Genomic DNA, 19,377 nt, shown 5'->3' with positions numbered 1-19,377 from the left:
TTATGAATGGGTTCAAAAGGTTCCTTCATCAATCTGGACAGCACCACATTCAATTCCCATGAAAGCAAAGGAAGCCTGACAGGAGGGAACACTTTCTTCAAGCCTTCCAAAAAATCTTTGATCACAGGGATCTGGAAGAAGGAAGTCTGTGAAGGGCATTTCCTGTAGGCAGTCAAAGCAGCAAGATGAACCTTAATAGAGTGGACATTAAGGCCAGACTGCGCCAATTGTAGAAGATAAGGAAGGATGACATCTTCCATACAAGTCGTCGGATCATAGTTCTTAGACTGGCACCAGATACAAAATCTCTTCCACTTGTAAGCATAGGAAGTCCTAGTGGAAGGTCTCTTAGACTCCTTCAGTATGTCCATACAATCCGCAGGGAGATTCAGATGGCCATATTGCACTATCTCAGGAGCCATGCTGCCAAACTCAAAGACGAGAGGTTAGGGTGCAACATCAGCCCCCCGAACTTCGTGAGACGGTCCGGCCTGCACGGCAGCCGAATGTGAGGAAGGAGAGACCGGTGAAGCAGGTCCGTGAACCACCACTGTCTGGGCCTTTCCGGGGCAATCAGTATCATCCGCGCCCTGGACTGGGACAGCTTGATGAGAACCGTCGGAATCAGGGGGATGGGTGGAAAGGCGTACAGAAAGCTGTTCGACCAGTTGATCCATAACGCGTTCCCCAGCGTCCCCGGCTGGTAGTACCTGGAGGCGAAGCCTCGGCATTTGCTGTTTTCGGCGGTGGCGAACAGATCTACGTCTGGAGTTCCCCACCTTGCGAAGACTTCTCCTAGTACTTCGTCGTTTATGACCCATTCGTGGTTTTCCTGAATCAGTCTGCTCAGTGCGTCTGCCTGAACATTCTGCACACCTGGCAGATGGGTAGCCGTTATCGTCAGTCCTCGAGCCAGAAGCCAGCGCCAGATCGCCTGCGACAGGGTGCGTGACCTCGATCCTCCCTGCTTGTTGAGGTAATACATTGTGGTCGTATTGTCCGTCTGCACAAGTAGAGAGTCGGTCCGGAAGGACGGGTGAAAGGCCTTCAGTGCCAAGTGAACAGCTCTGAGTTCCAGGAAATTGATGTGGTACGTGGACTCCATTGGGGACCACGTCCCTTGAATCTGTAGGTCTCCGGAATGCGCTCCCCAGCCCTGGAGAGAAGCATCCGTCACGATAGTCTGAGTGGGAATGTCCTTGTGGAAGGGAACCCCTCTGAGGAGATTCTCCGCTGAACACCACCACTTCAGAGACTGAAGAGCATGCAGAGATAGACGTATCTTGTCGTCCCAAGATCCTCTCCTCTGATCCTCCAAGCACTCTTGCAACGGTCTCATGTGCAGCCGTGCATGTGGCGTCAGGAAGATACAGGAGGCCATCGATCCCAGTAGAGAAGACACCGTCCTCACTGTCGTGGATGGAGCGGCTATGAGAGCCCGAGCCTTCCGAAGCAGTGATAATCGTCGCTCCTCCGAAGGAGACACGCTTGCTGACAGCGTATCGATGGAGGCTCCCAAGTACTGAATACACTGGACTGGAGTCGGAACCGACTTGGACATGTTGATGTGCAACCCCAGTTTGTTCAACAGAACGCACGTCTTCTGGAAGTGTGTTTGCGCTTCCGTGAAGGAGGAGGCCTTGATCAACCAGTCGTCCAGGTACGGGTAGACAAACACCTTGTTTTTCCTCAGGTGTGCTGCTACCACCGCCATGCACTTTGAGAATGTTCTCGGCGCAGACTTCAGTCCGAAGGGCAGTACTGTGTATTGATAGTGATTGGCGCCGACTTGGAACCGCAGGAACTTCCTGTGTTTGTGTGCAATGGGCACATGGAAGTAGGCATCCTGGAGGTCGATGGCACACAGCCAGTCTCCCCGTTGCAGCTGAGGATAAATCTGATGCAACGACAGCATGCAAAACTTTTCTCTGCGAATCCACTTGTTTGCTTGTCGCAAATCCAGAATGGGCCTGAACTCGTTCTTGTCCTTTTTTCGAACCAGAAAGAACCGGGAGTACAGACCTCTTCCCCTTTGAGACAGAGGTACGTCTTCTATCGCCCTTTTCCTTAACAGGATATCGGCCTCCACCTGGAGCTCGCGCAGCTGATACTGCGAGCCGACCGGAGGAATCGATGGAGGAGGGCTGGTGAACCGAAGACTGTATCCATTGCAAACAATATTCAGCACCCACTTGTCCTGAGTAATTTTTCTCCACTCTGCCAGAAAAGATTGAATGCTTCCCCCCACCGGAGCGGGTAACAGTTGTAGGGGAAGTAAGTGCTCAGGGCCTAGACCCGGCCTGGCCCTTAGTCGCTGGTGCCGACTGATGGCCTCCTCTGCCCCTCTGGCGTTTCTGGAATGGTCTTCTGAACTGCTGCTGTTGTTGTTGCTGCTGTTGTCCAGAAGACTGGCCACGCCCTCTGCCGTGACCACCGAACCGACGTTAGAACGGACGGTACGTCTTCTTGGTCTCCTTGGGCTTCTCCAAACCCACCGCTGTGAGTGTTTCAGCTTCCGCCTTCATGCGGGCCATTTCGTCGTCAGCGTGCTTCCCGAACAGGGTTTCGCCAGAGAATGGCAGATTGGCAACCCTCTGCTGAGTGTCCGGTTTCAGAGACGTAAGGCGGAGCCACGCATGTCGTCGCTGGTTTATTCTGTGGCAGAAACCATGCGCCGCCAGAAGAGAAGAGTCGGCCGCAGCGCTGATGACTTGATTCGCCACCAACATCCCTTCGTTAATCACCTCCAGGAAGTCTTCCCGCTTGTCCGGCGGAAGGAGCTCCACAAATTGTTGAAGGGATTCCCAGAGGGCTCTGTCATACCGACCCAACAAGGCAGAGGCACTAGCCGCCTTCATGGAGGTCGCCGAGGTCCCACAAACTCTTCTCCCAGATGAATCCAACCACCTAGATTCCTTATCTGGCGGAACCGTGGAGGAAGGCGTGGTGGCATGCTGTTTGCGGGCCGCCGTCACAATCACCGAGTCTGGAGGGGGCTCCAGCCTCAGAAAGGCCAGGTCCGAGTCCGGAGCCCGGTACTTCTTCTGCAGTCTGGAAGGCGCCGCCTTAGTCACCGCTGGAGTGAGGAAAAGATCCAGGGCCGGTTCTTCCAGGCCCGGCACCAGTGGCAGTAACGGCCGCGACAAATGCTTCTGATGGAGCGTCTCGAAGATGACCGAGGTCTTCGGGGTGGGCACCGTCAAAGTAATCCCCAATTTCGCCGCACCCCGTAACAGCACGTCCTGGAAGGACACCAGATCGTCGACCGGTGAAACCCTCGTGTCCGGTGAATCTGACAATGTCGGGGAGTAGTCCCTGGTCCCAGACGACCTGGTCCGTGAACGAGACCTGTGTCTCCTGTGGCGCCGTCTAGATCGTGTGGACGACCTGTGACGCGAGCGTTCCCTTCTCCTGGAGCGGGAGCGCGACCTCCCAGCACGTGGGCGCTCCACCGGTTTCCGCGGAGGAGTCTTCCGTGGTCTCTCCAGGGGTTTCGGGGTAGGCGTAACCTTAGGAGGTGTCGGAAGCAGAGGCAGAGACACCGACCTCGGTGGCCTATGAGGAGGTACCGGAGGCGGAGGCTGCCCCGCAGGAGACGGCGGAGGCATGGAGGGGAGCGGCGGCTTAGCCGGAGGGGCCTCCTTCGGTAGAGGAGGAGGGGTCACAGGCCTGGGTGGTGTATATACCACCGAGTACCCAGTGCCCGATGACTTCTTCGAGGAAGGGGCCTTCGATCCAGACCCTCCAGAGCGTGAACGACGCCTCTTACGTCCTCCACCAGATCCAGCGTGACTTTTGGCGCCAGAATACCTCCTGCGCCTCTTAGAGGAGGGTGAGATCCTTGGTGACGCTGATCTCTTCCTGCTAGACGTCGAGCGCCGTTTTTCAGGTGTGGAGCGGCGATCCCTCGACTCTGGCGTCGAACGCCATCTCCTCGACGTCGATTGCTTCTTCCTCGACGCCGATCGTCGCCCCCACGACGGCGAGCGGTCAGACCTCGACGGCGAGCGTCGACTCTTCCTCCTCGATGACCGATTCCTCACGGTCCGCGACGTCGAGGAGCCCCTCGACGTCGAACTGGTCGACGGCAGTGTCGCTTCGACGGCGAGCGCCGGTGTCTTCGTCGACGGCGATGCCTCGACGTCGATGACTTCGACGGCGGCCTGGCCAGGCCTCTCGACGTCGATCTTCCACGCTGTCTCGACCCGGAGCCCCGGGGAGAAGGGGAACACACCGTCGTCATCCCTCTCGACGTCGTCGTCGATGCTATCGACGTCGACGGAGACCAGGACCTTTTGCTGGTCTTCCTGCCTCTGGGGAGCCCCCCAGAGGCCTCAGCAGGGGCAGAGGGAGCCTTCCCAGCCTGCCCAGACCCACCTGCAGCCTGCAGACGCCTCTCTTCCAGGCCTTGGAGCCTAATCTTCAGCCTTTCCCTCAGGGTCCTTGTAGAAAAGGCCTGGCAGATGTCACAATCTTCAGGGACATGTTCATCAGGGAGGCAAATAATGCAGACGTCGTGTGGATCAGTCTTGGCCTTCTTCCTTCCACATGCTGGGCACTTGTCGAATAAAGCAGGCATTTTAGATCCCTAAAAGCCTGGACAAACACACAGAAGTGAAAAGGTAACACCAAGAAGCAAATGAGAACACTTTTAAAACCAAAAAGTGCCAAAAAATCCAATAAACCCTTGAATAAGGGAGAGCTCAATGCACAGGGTCCTGTAAGCAGGAGCCGGAAAAAAGAACTGAAAGTAAGTTGGACCTGCTATGCATTCTGGGATACTGAGAGAAAGTTCTGGAAGGTTCTCTTAAAGGCACAGTATCCTTTTAAAGCCACATAATGGCAGCCTATGGGGCTTGTCTGTCCAGGCCTTCCTCTCTATCAGGTTATGAACTGACACTGTTCCAGCCACACATAGAAATCAGACGCTGCAACATCCTAAATCCTGCTACACTGTTACCGTCAGTTACTTCAAATCCTGCCACACATGACTGTGTGGAAGTTGTTAACACTATGACAAAGCCAAGACAAGACCTGACAGACATTCCATTACCTAATCCCGACCTGACACTTTATGTGGATGGTTCATGTATGAGAACTAGTACAGGAGAACTAGTAGCCGCGTATGCAGTGACTACTGAAACGACGTTATAGAAACTCACCGTATTGACACCCTGTCTGCTCAAGCAGCAGAGCTAGTTGCTCTGACCAAAGCATGCATACGTGCCAAAAACCTGAAAGTAAACATATACACAGATTCACGTTACGCATTCGGAGTTGTACACGACTTCGGAGTGCTCTGGCAGGAGAGAGGTTTCATGACTTCTCATGGAACCAAGATTCAGCATGGTCTCCTCATTCAAGCTCTGTTAGACGCAATACATTTACCGACAGCTATCGCTATCATGAAGTGCAAGGCACATACGAAAGTTACTGACATCATTTCCCAAGGTAACGATCTAGCCGATCGAACAGCCAAGCTTACAGCTCAGACTCCCGACATTCCAGCTAACACGACACAGACACTAACTCCAGATCCGACTACTTGTATGACAGTTAAGGACCCTACACAAGATGTCATAGACATACAGTTACATGCTACTCCCGAAGAAATCAAGAAATGGTCCGAACAAGGAGGGGTCCAGACAGATCAGGGATGGGTGACGAAGGGAAAAGCCACATGGTTTCTCCCCGACTCTATGGTTCAAGTCATTATCAATACCGCACATAGTCCAGCACATCTAGGAGAAAAAGCCATGTTAGACAGTATCCAGAACCTTTGGTTCAACAAGCATTTACGAGCTGCAGCTAAGCAGAAAGTCCGTACTTGTATGATATGTTGTCAGTTCAATCCAGGTAAAAGTGTCCCGGTGGAACAAGGTGGATTCCAACCTCCTGACCACCCTTTTGAAGTCCTTCAGATGGATTATATTCAGATGGAGCGATGTCGAGGTTTCAAGTATGTCCTTGTAGTTGTATGCGCTTTGTCCAGGTGGACAGAAGCATATCCAGTTCCAGATTACACAGCCGCGACCACTGCCAAGCAGTTGGTTCGTGAATTCTTTCCCCGCTATGGACTCCCTAGGGTCGTGTATTCAGATAACGGCCAGCCATTCTCATCTGAGTTAATGAAGCATGTTTCCCTTTTGTTAGGGTACCAGTGGAAGTTCCATTGTGTGCGCCATCCTGAAGCAGCCGGTCTCGTAGAGAGACATAATCAGACCCTGAAAATCCGTATTGCCAAGATATGTAAAGAGAAAGGTGTAGACTGGCTAGTTGCCCTGCCAGTTGCTTTATTCTTTATGCGAATGGTTGCACACTCCAGATCAGGTCTGTCCCCTTATGAGGTCGTATTCGGCCGCCCCCCAAACATGTGGGGTACACCTAGACCCCGCAGTATTACAGATGTTTCCAGTAATATGTTGACAGATTACCTAGCTTCCTTGATGTCTGCCCTACACTCTTGTCGTTCACAGGTTGCCGCCGCATTTCCAGACAATACTGAAGTGAAACCGCACGAGGTCCTTCCAGGGGACCTTGTTCTCGTAAGGAACTTTGATCGTTCAAGTCCGCTGGAGCCTCGTTGGAAGGAGCCGAGACTTGTCCTTCTGACCACCCGTACGGCCGTGAAGTTGGAAGGCCGCAAGGGATGGGTCCATCTGTCGCATATCAAGAAATTCAATGGAGTCCGAAAAAAGACATTTTTAAAGGACATTTCTAAAGACTGTTCCATTTCTAAGGACTGCCTAAAAATTGACTCTGAATTCAAGCCTCCCCTGTTAGAGGCAACTCCGCAACAGGAGTATAAGTTAAAACTCCGGTCTAGTAAAATAAGTCAGCCAGTTTAATTGTCTAAGTCCCCCTCGGGTGAAACGGTTAGACAGGTATCTGACATGTATGAGATAGACCCCCATAGTGAGAGAGTTAGTCAAAACTCTATCAGATGTATCGTTTTTCTAAGTTTTATATTGTTTCTAAGTCTTATGGTTACCTGCACAAGTTATGCATTGCATTTATGTTTTCCAATTTCTCTTGTAAATAAGTTTTCTAATGCTACAGTAGAGCACACATTTAGTGATCTGCCTCCTCACGAGCTATCCTATCGTCTTGCTATGAGAAATAACACATTTATCAGAATGTTACACTATTCACACCAGACCAGCAATGCCACTAATTGTTGGGTGTGTGGTCGACTCCCCCCTTTCCAGACACCGAAGGGAGTTCTGCCACTCTTTCCTTATCCGTTTTCACATAATGGTTCGTGTGGAGCATGGTCCACGTTAACGTCATCTTCCAATGATATGTCCCTTCTGAATAGAACATGTTTTCCAGACAAGCAAGGTCTCTCCCATAGAACAGGGTTAGATCTAGAAAATGAAGTTTACAATTTAGGTAATTATTCTTCGAATTTTATGGTCCTGAATGTTCAGTCTGATACTACTCCAGACTTACCTGCTATTTCAGTACTACCAGTCAAAGGCGAATTATGTGTCAGAAAGAATGGTTCCGCACATGTAGGACATAGTGATTGTACTACTACTGTCGAGTATAGTGACAGTGGGAAATCTATTTTTAAAGCCTCACGTCATTCTTATTTTGTTTGTGGTCAGACCGCATATGTTCGTCTGCCCCTCGATTGGGATGGAACATGTTACATTGCCTTCCTACTGCCACCAGTTTTTCTAGCCCCATCTGATTATCACAGAAACACACATCTAGTACACGTCAGACCTAGAAGGGAGATCGAGTCCCCAATTGTCGATCAAACTGAAACTGCTCTAGAACAGTATACAGATTTCAATAGAGGTTTCTTCTTCTTTATAGGACCTATCCAGAATAGTAAGTTAATACGTAGACTAACCAGAACCCTTGAAGCAGTAGTGAATGAGACTACGTCTGCTCTAGGTAACTTAACCGAAGAGCAATCTGCTATGAGATTTGTCGTGCTCCAAAATCGTCTCGTTCTTGACGTCATACTGGCCGATAGAGGAGGAGCATGTAGAGTCATCGGATCTAGTTGCTGCATTTTCATTCCTAATAACGCGCCGTCTGTTTATTCAGCTATAACCAGACTTCATAAAATTGCCCATCAGTTACACCAGAATCCAGGCACCTGGACATGGTCCGGTTGGCTCTGGAGTATCATATCTGCTTGGGGATGGAAAGTATTGTCATTCCTAGGTATTGCAGTAATGATCATATTCAGTTGCTGCCTCTGTATACAATGTGGCCCTGCGATTTGCGGCATTTGTGCTACCTCTTGTATTCCTAGTCCTAAATCCCGTTCCAAGACAATTCGAGACGAGCAAATGATGCTATATGAAATGATAGATGGTATCATGAATATTGATGTTTCCTGATGGAAACGTAGGGCACAAGGAGGGAATGTGGAAAAGTAAATTTTGCCATGTTGTATGTGCCTACGTGTTCCCCATCTTATGCTATATGTGCATGATCGATATGCATGTATTCCCCTCTGATCGATTAAAGACGCAATTACAGTTGTGTCCATCTCTAGTATGCCAGTTTCCAGTCTTCGTGAATACAACAAATATTAGGCCTATGTAAACCTATGTTGCCACGTTTTACAGTGTGCACGTTAATTCATTGAATTGTCCCCGTTTCTAGGCCTCAAAAGGGCCCGGACTCAGATTCAGCTCCTGTTTCCTGAACCCTCTCCGAGGAGCGATACAGCCCCCACCTGTATCCCTGACCCTTAGCTTACTTTCATGCCTCGCAGTGCCCGGCTCGGCCTGGCTCTGCCTCCCAGTCTGCCAAGAGAATGTTATGATTCTAGTTATCAGTCCAGCCCTCCTTCTCTGCATTCCTAAGCTACTGAATCGCATCAATAGTTTCCGTCATGGTCTAGCCTTTATGTCTCCATGTAAGAGAAATACTGTATTAATATTCATAAAATATTCCTCACACAAGCGCTACATGTAGAATTATGCATGCACCAGTCTTAATGTCTGTTAGCCTTTGCCCTGATAACTTTTGGATTCTATCAACATGTTCTCTAAACACCAGATACTAGATATGCCTGGGTACATGTCGCTCTGACACTCCAGACTTTAGTCTCCTCTTCTAGCGCAGAAGTCATAGCCCCCAGTTCCTCCTGGTAACACGTCATTGCCAGTTTGCGCGCACCACTAGGTTAGAGGTCCCAGCTGCTCAGGTAGCCCCCTCCATGTTTCCGCCCCGTTTATGACATATTCTGTTACGTTTACATCACATGTCTATGTATACGCCCTGTACACACCTCTTGTTACACCCACTTTATGCCTTATCTTTCGCGACTGCTACAAACTCCGCCTACTGCTACGCCTACTGTATTGAATGCAATGTATTCTGTACAACTATATATATACTGATGTTCTGTTATTAAAAGTTGTTCGCACCATTCCCAGATCCTGCCCCGGCAGCTGCCGGGCCCTGCCATCCTATTCCCGTACAGGCTGTCCTGTTCCTGTCCTTTTATGCTTGATTAAAGCCTGTATACTCCAGCTACCTCGTATCTTGACTCTTATTTATTGAGCTACCCGTTTATTGATTATAGTCAAAAATAGATCCGGTAATTAATTATTTATTTACCACAGGTTTTGCAATGAAGCAAGGGAAAATCTGGACAGGCTTTGCTGTTTGTGGATTTTTGGTGGAATTTCTAGTTGAAGTACTGGACAGTGTAGCCTGTGGATATAGGCTGCATTATTTGTCTTTAAATTTTCTCTTAAGTGTCTTTGCAGTTCTGCAATTTTCTGACAACTTAAGAGATTATTTTTGATTGCCGGGGTCCTCGCACATGGGCGGGACTATTCACTAGATTATGACTATACACAGAGATCCCCTACTACAGAAGTAAATTTACAGGGGACATAATTTCAGTCTTTGGGAATTTTGAGCAAAATGCATGGCAAACAATGGATTTTTAGCTGGATTTAAATAGGTTTCTAAGGCAGTTCAAATCTCTGGGGGGATATAGCTATGTGCAAACTGCATGACTGGCTCAAACGCTCAGCAGTTAGTGCAGCAAAGACTGTACAGCAACATTTATAGCAGACAGCCACCAGCATGACAAGTGGTCAGGCCACGTTTATGCTACTGGGTGTCTGTAAACAGTGACCTGGTGATGGCTGTGCTCATACAGAGAGTATTGGCTTTGTCTCTATTGACAGGAATAGTAGTGAGTCAGGCGAAGTCTCGACCCTGATGTAAAAGGAAGTTTAGCGCCGCAACGCAAGATAGGTCCAGATTCCCTCTTCATGCATGTATGTATGTCCCGCTCCCTCTGCAGAGAGCATACTATCTGAAATTGTAAAAAAGAGCCCAACCACTTAGTGAAAGGAGACCCCTCCCCATCTCCCCTGCACATGTAGAAGGCTTTGCAAGGACATATTGGCAGACATATTGACTCTCTCAATTTAGAAATGCAAAATGTTCATATTGCATAAAAAGGTAACTAGAAGCGTGGATAAGGATTTACAATCTTAGGCAGTTGCTTAGTTAATATAAAGTTTAAGAATTGATTGTGTCACAATCATATTGGAACCGTCATTTCTGAAGAGGTTCCTTCATAGGCAGTAATTAGGGCCTATTTAGGAGGTTCTATTGTTTTGAAATCTACAAATAAAATACATGGGGATATGAACATTGGACAACATTTAAAATAATTTTAAGATACACCTTGTAGGGTAGTTTGATGATTTTCTCTCCATCAAAAGTTTTAAAATGGATTCAAATGTGTTCATTCAAAAGCCTACTGGCCCAGTTACAGTGGTCCGAACTCGTTATGCTTGAAAAGAGTTGACTCCCTTTTTTCTGTTTCTATCTTTATTTCTTGGATTGTAAGTCTTCCTTCTATCCATTTCCTTCTTTTTCTGTTTACATACATCGAGGCAGTGTAAATAGCATGCATCTCCTCTCTATTGGAAAGAAATATAAATGAAAAGAAAATGCTACTTACCAGTATGCATCTGTTCTTGGCATGTAGACCTGTAGATTCATATACTGTGCATAGATCGCCATCTGGTGTTGAGCTCGGATGTTTGCACTTTGTTTTTGTCTTCGAAGAAGTCTTTGTAATCACGAAATAGGTGACACCTACTTAGGGTGACAGTGCGTATGGGCATCGACTCAGTCTTCAGATTGTTTCCTGCCATAAAGGGTGATGATGGAGTTATTAAGAAATAGAAAAGAGATGTTTATGTGTGATATATCCGAGTAAGATAGTACTGCAACAGATAGAGGTATCCGGGGAGGCGGGTGGGCGTATATGAATTTACAGCTCTACATGCCAAGAACAGATGCATACTGGTAAGTAGCATTTTCCGTTTGAGGCATATGAGCTGTAGTTCATATACTGTGCATAGACTATACAGCAGTTCTCCCTTAGCGGTGGCTAACTGATCTGTTGCAGTGGTTTGAAAAAGTGTTCTTAATACAGCCTGGCCCACACTAGCTTGTTGTTTGGCTTGCACATCTACACAATAGAGTTTTGTGAAAGTGTGTGGTGTAGACCAAGTTGCTGCTTTGCAGAAGTCATCCAAGGGAATGTTCCCTAAGGATGCCATAGAAGCCCCTAGTTTGCGTGTGGTATGAGCTCTAGGCGGAATGGTTAATGTGCTTTTGAAACGGGATTGCCCTTATGAGGTGGGGAGAAAGCCACAAAGAATTGTTTAGTCTTTCTAAAAGATGTTGTTTATTCAATATAGTAGAGTATTGCTCTTTTAACGTCTAGCGTGTGAAGAACCCATTCTGCCACTGAGTCTGGTAGATGGAAAAAAACTGAGAGTTCAATAGACTGGTTAAGGTGGAAGGCAGAAACAACCTTAGGTAGACATTTTGGGTTAGTTCTAAGAACTACTTTGTTATGATGTATTTGCAAAAATGGTTCTTGTATGGTTAAGGCTTGGAGTTCACTTACTACTTTAAGAGATGTGATAGTGACTAGGAAGGCTACTTGGAACTGTAATTCGCATTTGTGTAGAGGTTCAAATGGGAGATCCCCGAGTCTGGTAAGGACAACATTTAGATTCCACACCGGAGAAGGTGGAATTCTGGGTGGAATTATTCTCTTAAGTACCTCCATAAATGCTTTGATAGCAGGCACCTGAAACAAAGACAAGTGTTGTCTGTTTTGGAGGTAAGCTGCTATTGCAGCGAGATGTAGTCTTATAGATGTATATGCTAGGTTACATTGTTGTAGATGCAAGAGATAACACAATGTTCTGAATAGAAGCATCTAATGGATTAATTTTGTAATTAGTGCAGTAAATCACAAATCGTTTCCACTTTGCTGCATAGCATGCTCTGGTGGTAGAACGTCTAGCTGCTTTAATGATATGCATGCAGTCTGGCGGGAGATTGAGGTAGCCAAACTCCAAGACTTCAGGTGCCTGATCGCAAGGTTGAGTTGACTGAAATCTGGATGCCTGAGCTCTCCATGGTTCTGAGTAAGATGTTTGGGTGAGAGGCATAGCTTTTGATTAGAACTACTGATTATTCCAAGAGGGCTGTAAACCATGGTTGTCAGGCTCATGTTAGATCAACCAGGATCATCGTGAGGGAATGCTGTTTGAGTTTCCGAACCACTAACGGAATGAGCGGGAGAGGCAGAAAAGCATACGCAAATTTGCCTGACCAGTTCATCCATAGCGCATTGTTTTTGGACAATGGGTGTGGATACCTGGACGCGAAGCTTGGGCATTTTGCGTTTTGGTGTGTGGAGAACAGTTCTATTTCTGGGTGGCCCCAGATGTGAAAGAATGGAAGAAGAACTTGAGAACGAAGTTCCCATTCATGGATCTGCTGTCTTTGACGACTGAGCAGATCTGCAATTTGATTGGGTACTCCTGGGAGGTGTTCCGCAAGGAGATATAAGTTTTGTGGAATGGCCCATCTCCACATGCTTTGAGCTAGGTGTGAAAGTTGCAAAGAGTGCAGTTTCTGCATGTAGTAGTACATTGCTGTCATGTTGTCCGTATGGACCAGGACAGCTTTGCCTACCAGATGGAGGTGAAAGGATGTTAACGCTAGAAAATTGCCAACAATTCCAGGTAATTTATGTGGAATTGTTTTTGCTGAGGGGTCCACATGCCCTGAATGGTATGGTTCTGAAGATGAGCTCCCCAGCCGGTGAGCGATACGTCTGTTGTTAGTACTATCTGTGGAACCGGGTCGAGAAACGGCCACCCTTTGGAAAGATTTTGTGTGTACCACCACTGCAGAGAGCGATGTGTGTGGCTGTCAACTAACACCAGATCTGTTAGCTGGCCTTGAGCCGGGGTCCACTGAAGTGCCAAACACTTCTTTCTGTAAGGGACGCATTTGGAGTCTTGCACAAGGGACGATGAGAATGCAAGAGGCCATCATCCTGATTAGCTGCATGAACACTTGAGCTGGTAAGGAGTGTTGAAGCTGAAATTTTGATATTAGGGCTTGCATGTTGCTTATCCTGACTGGGTTAGGGTATGCTAGAGATTTTGAAGTGTCTATTGTAGCTCCTAGATATTGTTGTGTGCTGGACGGTTGGAGGTGGGATTTGGAGAGGTTCACCATGAATCCCAAGTTGTGATGCAGCTGGATTGCTTTGTGTGAGTGTTGCACACAGCTGCTGTATGACTTGGCTTTTATGAGCCAGTCATCCAGATAAGGGAACACGTGAATGTGTTGTCTTCGTAAGTGAGCCGCCACTACTGCAAGGCACTTGGTGAAGACTCTGGGTGCTGTAGTCACCCCGAACAGGGGGACTTTGAATTGGTAGTGTGGACCGTCTGCCACAAACTTGAGATATTTCCTGTGAGCGGGGTGAATGGGAATATGAAAGTAGGCATCCTTTAAATCCAGAGTGGAGAGAAAGTCATCTTGTTGAAGCAGTGGGAGCACCTTTTGGAGAGTAACCATGTGGAAGTGGTCTGACTGAATGTAGAGATTTAACGGTCTTAGGTCCCGTATTGGCTTGAGAGAGCCGTCCTTTTTTGGAATTAGAAAATTGAGGGAGTAAACCCCTGTGCCTTGATGAGGCAAGGGGACTGGTTCTATTGCATCTTTTTGTAATAGAGAGAGAACCTCTTGTTTGAGAAGAGTCAGATGTTCCGAGGACATTGGACGTTGTCTGGGAGGGATATTTGGGGGAGACGAGGTGAGTTCCAGGCAATAACCATACTGGATAATTTGTCTTACCCACTTATCTGCTGGAATGGAATTCCAGACAGGTAGTAACTGTGAGAGATGTCCCCCGACAGGAGTGGAATGATCGGGGGAAGCGAAGGGAAGTCACTGCTTGGTGGTAGGGGAGTTGCGGGTGTTGCTACCGCAACCTCTTCCCTTACCGTTGTTACCCCTGTATCCTCCTCAAAAATATCCTCTGGAGGAGGTAGTTTGATTGTGACTTTTGTATGATGAAGAGGGATGCTCCGAGCCAGTAGTTTTGAAGCCAGCCCTGTAAAAGGAGTGGCAAAATGAACCTCTAGAGGTAGGGAATTGCAAGGTCCCAATGGATTTGGCAGTATCCGTATCCTTTTCCATCTTTTCTAAAGATGTATAGACTGGGGGTCCAAAAAGATGTCTTGGTCAAAAGGCTGATTAAGAATAGCGGATTACACCTCCTGCATCAATCCGGAGATTCGGAGCCAGTCGTGCCTGCGTAATAAAACACTGGTATTAATAGCACAAAATGCGGTAGCCGCCGCTTAGAGGGCACATTTGATAGATGTGTTGGTTATTAACTTACCCTCCTCTATAAGGTCGTTAGCTTTGTTCATATATTGGTCAGGAAGATGTTGCATAAGCTTTTCAAGCTCATCATAGTGAGCTCTGTCATATCTGGTGAACAAAGCTTGGGCATGGGCAATCCGCCAATGATTTGCCGCTTAGTGACGCAATACGCTTCCCGGATGAGTCTATTAGTTCCGATTCCTTATCAGGAGGAGGGGCGTCGCCTGTGCTTTGTGAATTAACCCTCTTGTGTGCATTAAACACCACAAGACAATCTAAAGGGACCTGATCTCTGATGTAGATTGGGTCACTGGGAGCTGCCTTATATTTTTGGTCCACCCTGGTGTTGAGGATCCTGGCTCTGACTGGGTCTTTAAACACTTCTGATGCATATTTCAGCATGCCTTTTAACATTGGCAGGGTGTGCGTAGACTTTTGTGAGGGTGCGAATGTTTCTAATAAGAAGTCTTCTTCTAAGGGATCAGAGTGTAATTGCACCCCATGGTATTGTGCAGCCCTATTAATTAATTGTGCAAACTCAATGTTATCATCTGGCAGTATGGCCCCAGAGGGATAGAGGTCCAGGTCATTGTGTGGATCTGGATCGGTATTATAATCATCCCAAGAATCTGTATCGTATGGGATTGTATGTGCGTCATCATCCCTATCTGTATCTGTGGTCCCATCCCCACCCATATCATCATCTTCATCCTCTTGTGGTTGAGGTGAAAATGTATGTTGAGAGTGCTGGAGAAATTAAAAAACTTGGATCAGGTGGAGAAGGAGAGGAAGGTAGAGAAGTATTCATGCCTATTTCCTTCTGTTCAATGGGTATTTCAGAATCTTCTGAATGATCCAGTTTCCTCTTTTTAGGAGGTTTGGTGGTAACATGACCGGTTTCTGGGTCAATGTGTAAAGTTTTCTGCTTTGGACCTGAAAAATCTGGCACAGACTGTTGTTTGGTTACAATGTCCTTTTTCGGTGCTGAAGGCTTAGGGTAAGAATGTTCTTTTGACTGTGTCCGAAGCCTTCTGCGGGGTCTTGTAATCTTTAGCTCTGGATGTAGGAGTTTCTGAGTCCGAGACCTTTTTTGGCTCTGAAATTTCCGATTTAATTTGTTTCGACTTCGAAGGCTTGTCCTTTGTTCGTTTTGACGCCGAAAGCTTCGGCGTCAAGGCTGTTTTTGGTGCAGACGAAGAAGGGTGTGGCACAGGTTTACTTTTGGGCTTTGGTGCCAAAGGTGACTTTTCGGCACCGGAATGGGGTTGGCTCGAGCCCGAGCTGGAAGGCTTTTCGTTTGGTTTCATAGCTGGGCCCGTGGGCGGGGTGTCTGAAGGGTGTTGCCGGTGTCGACTTGAGCCCAAGGGTGAAGGTGTTACCGGAGCCTTTTAATTGGGTTTGGTTAGGAGAGGGGTCACGGTACTCACGGACGGTTGAGCCGGGGTTACTGTCTCCTCTTCGATGTCAAAGTCGTCAGCTTTGGAGACTGAGATCTCTCCTTCATCAGCTTGTTGTTCTGGATGGACATTGGGATCTGCTCCGCAGATGTCCGGAACCGAGCTGCTTCCGCAGGACATTTCATGACGTCGCGCCCGACTGTCATGAATGGTTTTCTTCAACCTGAAAGATGAGCAGGCCTCGCAGTTCTTGTCCTAGTGCTCCGGGGAGAGGCAGAGATTACAAACCTCGTTCAAGTCTGTGTTTGGGAACTTAGCACCACACATGGGGTATTTTTTTAAGGGAGTCCTTTCCATTGACTACCCGCGTAGTTGGCGCGGATAGGAACAACAGCTCGCGTCGAAGATCGAGGATTTTATATTTTTCTGAAGAAAAGCGTGAAAAGGGAAACGCGATTGAGACAATACCGTTGAGCGGTGAGGGATTGCGCATCAAAGGTGGTTCGAGAACACCGACCCCGAGCGCAGCAAATCACATCCGAACCCGATGGCAGAAAAAAACAAACTGAAGATGGAGTCGATGCCCATGCAGACTGTCACCCTAAGGAGGAGTCACCTATCTTGTGACTACAAAGACTTCTTTAAAGACAAAAACAAAGTGAAAACATCCGAGCCCAACACCAGATGGCGATCTATGCACAGTATATGATCTACAGCTCATATGCCTCGAACATACACATATAGGTGAACCGCTCAAAACCATAGCTAACTGCCTGAGTGCACATATATTCTTACTTACCCTCCACACTTTTTATTTGTGTTATCTGAAGTCATGTATACCCACTTAACCATATTGTGTGACCCTGCGCAAGTCACTTCATCTCTCAGGACCTCAGTTACTGTATCATATAAAGTACGAGCTCATAGGAATACACTGTCACAAGAACAGAAAATGTTAAGTTGTTTACCTTGCGATTTTTTTTTTTATATATATACACCTAGCCATGATACCTTTCATTTCTAGCCTTTGATCAACTTTTACAGTCCAAACAAAAGGAAAGGAGAACAAATGGCAAAAGGTTTACAATGCCACCTATAGACGCGCAGGGGTATTGCTGAGGAAGAAATTCTCTGGATACAGTCTGACGCCTGGGGTAATTCTAAGGTGAGGATTCCACAACTAATTGTCTCTTTCAGATATACCAAGCAGTTATCATTAATTATCTAAATGAAGTGTGCGGACGCTGAAAATGTTTCTATGACTTGCATCACAAATAAAGATGGTCAGCGTAGGCGCGTGCCCTAGATGAGGCTGCTGGTAGCTCTATTGCAACCCTTCTTTTCAGAAGTCACATGGACAACAAACCTGTATGATGTCTATTAGTTATCTGGATCAATGCATAATTAAACATTATTTGAGCTCAAACATTTATTCCATTTTCTTCTATTGTGCCCCCCTATACAAAAGGAAAATGTTACTAACCTCTGTAAGCATCTGTTCGTGGCATGAAGAATTGTAGATTCACATGGCATGCACTGTCCTGTTGTCTAGTGTTGGGCTGGATGTGTGCAAGTTGGCTTTCTTCAAAGAAGTATTTTGAGTCATGAGGTATAGCGATTCCTCCTCTTGCTGGTAACGCGCATGGTCATCGGCTTCATTGTTAGATTGTTTACAGGCACAGCGGGCGAGGAGGCAATGTGAAGTAAAGCGATGTATACAGGGTAAGTAACATATTCTGTTTGATGCATGTGTGGCTGTAGATACACATGCAGTGCATAGACTGTGAAGCAGCCCTCCCAAAAAGTGATGGCTAGCTTGTGGGTATTGTAGCAGATTGAAAGAGTGTATGACCCACATTAGCTTGTTGGCTTGTTAGTAAATCCACACAGTAATGTTTTGTGAAACTGTGTGGTGTGGACCAAGTAGGTGCTTTGCATATGTCAGCTATTGGGATGTTCCCCAGGAAGGCCATAGAGGCTCCTTTCTTACAAGTGGAGTTGACTCTAGGAGGAGTGGGCAGAGTCCTTTTAGCTTTAGGGTAACATGTCTGGCTGCATCTAACTATTTATCTGGCAATGCAGACTTGGATAAAGCTTTCCCTTTCTGCGGTTTGGAGAAAGCATCAAAGAGCTGTTGTGTCTTCCTACATGGTTTGGTTCTGTCAACACAGTACATGAGGGCTCGTGTTACATTCTAAGTCTAGAGATGCCATTCTGCAACTGAATCAGGCTGTGGGAAAAAACAGGAAGTTCAATGGATGGGTTAAGGTGCAAGTGATAGACCACCTCAGGGAGTAATTTGGGGTTAGTGTGAAGGACAACCCTATCCCTATGAACTTGGAAGAAGAGTTCTTCCAGGGTTAATGCCTGTAGTGTTGAACACACAAGAAGCAGTAGTAACCCTGAAGGGGAACTCTTTGAATAGGTAATGTTTTCCGTTGACCACAAACCTGAGATATTGGCGATGGGATGGACATATTGATATGTGGAAATAGGCATCCTTCAGGTCGAGCGCAGTCATGAAGTCAACTTGCTGGAGATGCAAAATGACATCCTTGAGAGTGACGATATGGAAGTGCTCTGAAAGGATGTATTCATTTATGGGCCTGAGGTCCCGAATACATCTGAGGGACCAGTCCTTTTTGGGTATTAGGAAGTAGAGAGGATACAAAGGAGTGTACCCTGCTGATGGTAGGGGACGGGTTCTATATTCCCTTTCAGAAATAGCGCTTGCACCTCCTCCCTAAGAAGCCTTTGGTGTTCTGGGGAGAGTATGTGTTTGTGAGGCAGAATGGTGGGAGGCGTAGAAGTGAGCTCCAGGTAGTAACCATGCTGCATAATATCTAACACTAATAGGTCTGAAGCGACTCTTGCCATGCCGATAAAAAGCCTTGTTGGTGAGAAGAGGCAAGTCAGGGTTTGGTGGTGGTTGCAGCTACTTTTAGGGAGCCAACTTTGCCTCTACCTCTCAAATTGTTGCCCAAGTAGGACCCTCTAAAGTAACCCCTGGGAGAGGGTTGCTGCCCCTGGGTGCGCTGGTAAAATGTGGAGGCTTTGGGCGGTGATCTTCGAGACTCCATGATAGGGTGTGTGGTGAAAAGAGACATGGGGTGCAAGTGTCCGAAGTGCTGTATCCAAATCTTTTTTGATCTTTTCTAGCATTTTGTCCACTGTGGTCCAAATAGATGCTGCCCATCAAAAGGCATGTCCAATAGGTTCTGCCGAGCGTCTGTCTTGAAGGAAGAGACACGGAGCCAGGAGTGTCTGC

General features: G+C 47.3%; 1 protein-coding gene and 1 long non-coding RNA gene across 5 annotated transcripts in view; one reads left to right on the top strand and one right to left on the bottom strand.

The window, feature by feature from the left end:
• LOC144823203 (serine/threonine-protein kinase N2-like) overlaps positions 1-19,377 on the bottom strand; it is a 643,207-nt gene that overhangs the window by 26,800 nt on the left and 597,030 nt on the right. The gene's annotated exons all lie outside the window — the stretch shown is intronic.
• The window catches only part of LOC144823232 (uncharacterized), a 181,064-nt gene that overhangs the window by 3,922 nt on the left and 157,765 nt on the right, over positions 1-19,377 (top strand). The window contains exon 2 of the long non-coding RNA XR_013608755.1: positions 17,134-17,274. This is a non-coding gene — a long non-coding RNA (uncharacterized LOC144823232). The remainder of the gene's footprint in view (positions 1-17,133; positions 17,275-19,377) is intronic.

The sequence above is a fragment of the Lissotriton helveticus genome, chromosome 1_1, assembly GCF_964261635.1.
Source record: "Lissotriton helveticus chromosome 1_1, aLisHel1.1, whole genome shotgun sequence".
Lineage (NCBI taxonomy): Eukaryota > Metazoa > Chordata > Amphibia > Caudata > Salamandridae > Lissotriton > Lissotriton helveticus.
Note: the sequence above shows the minus strand (reverse complement) of the source record. Positions and strands in the feature narration are given on the sequence as shown.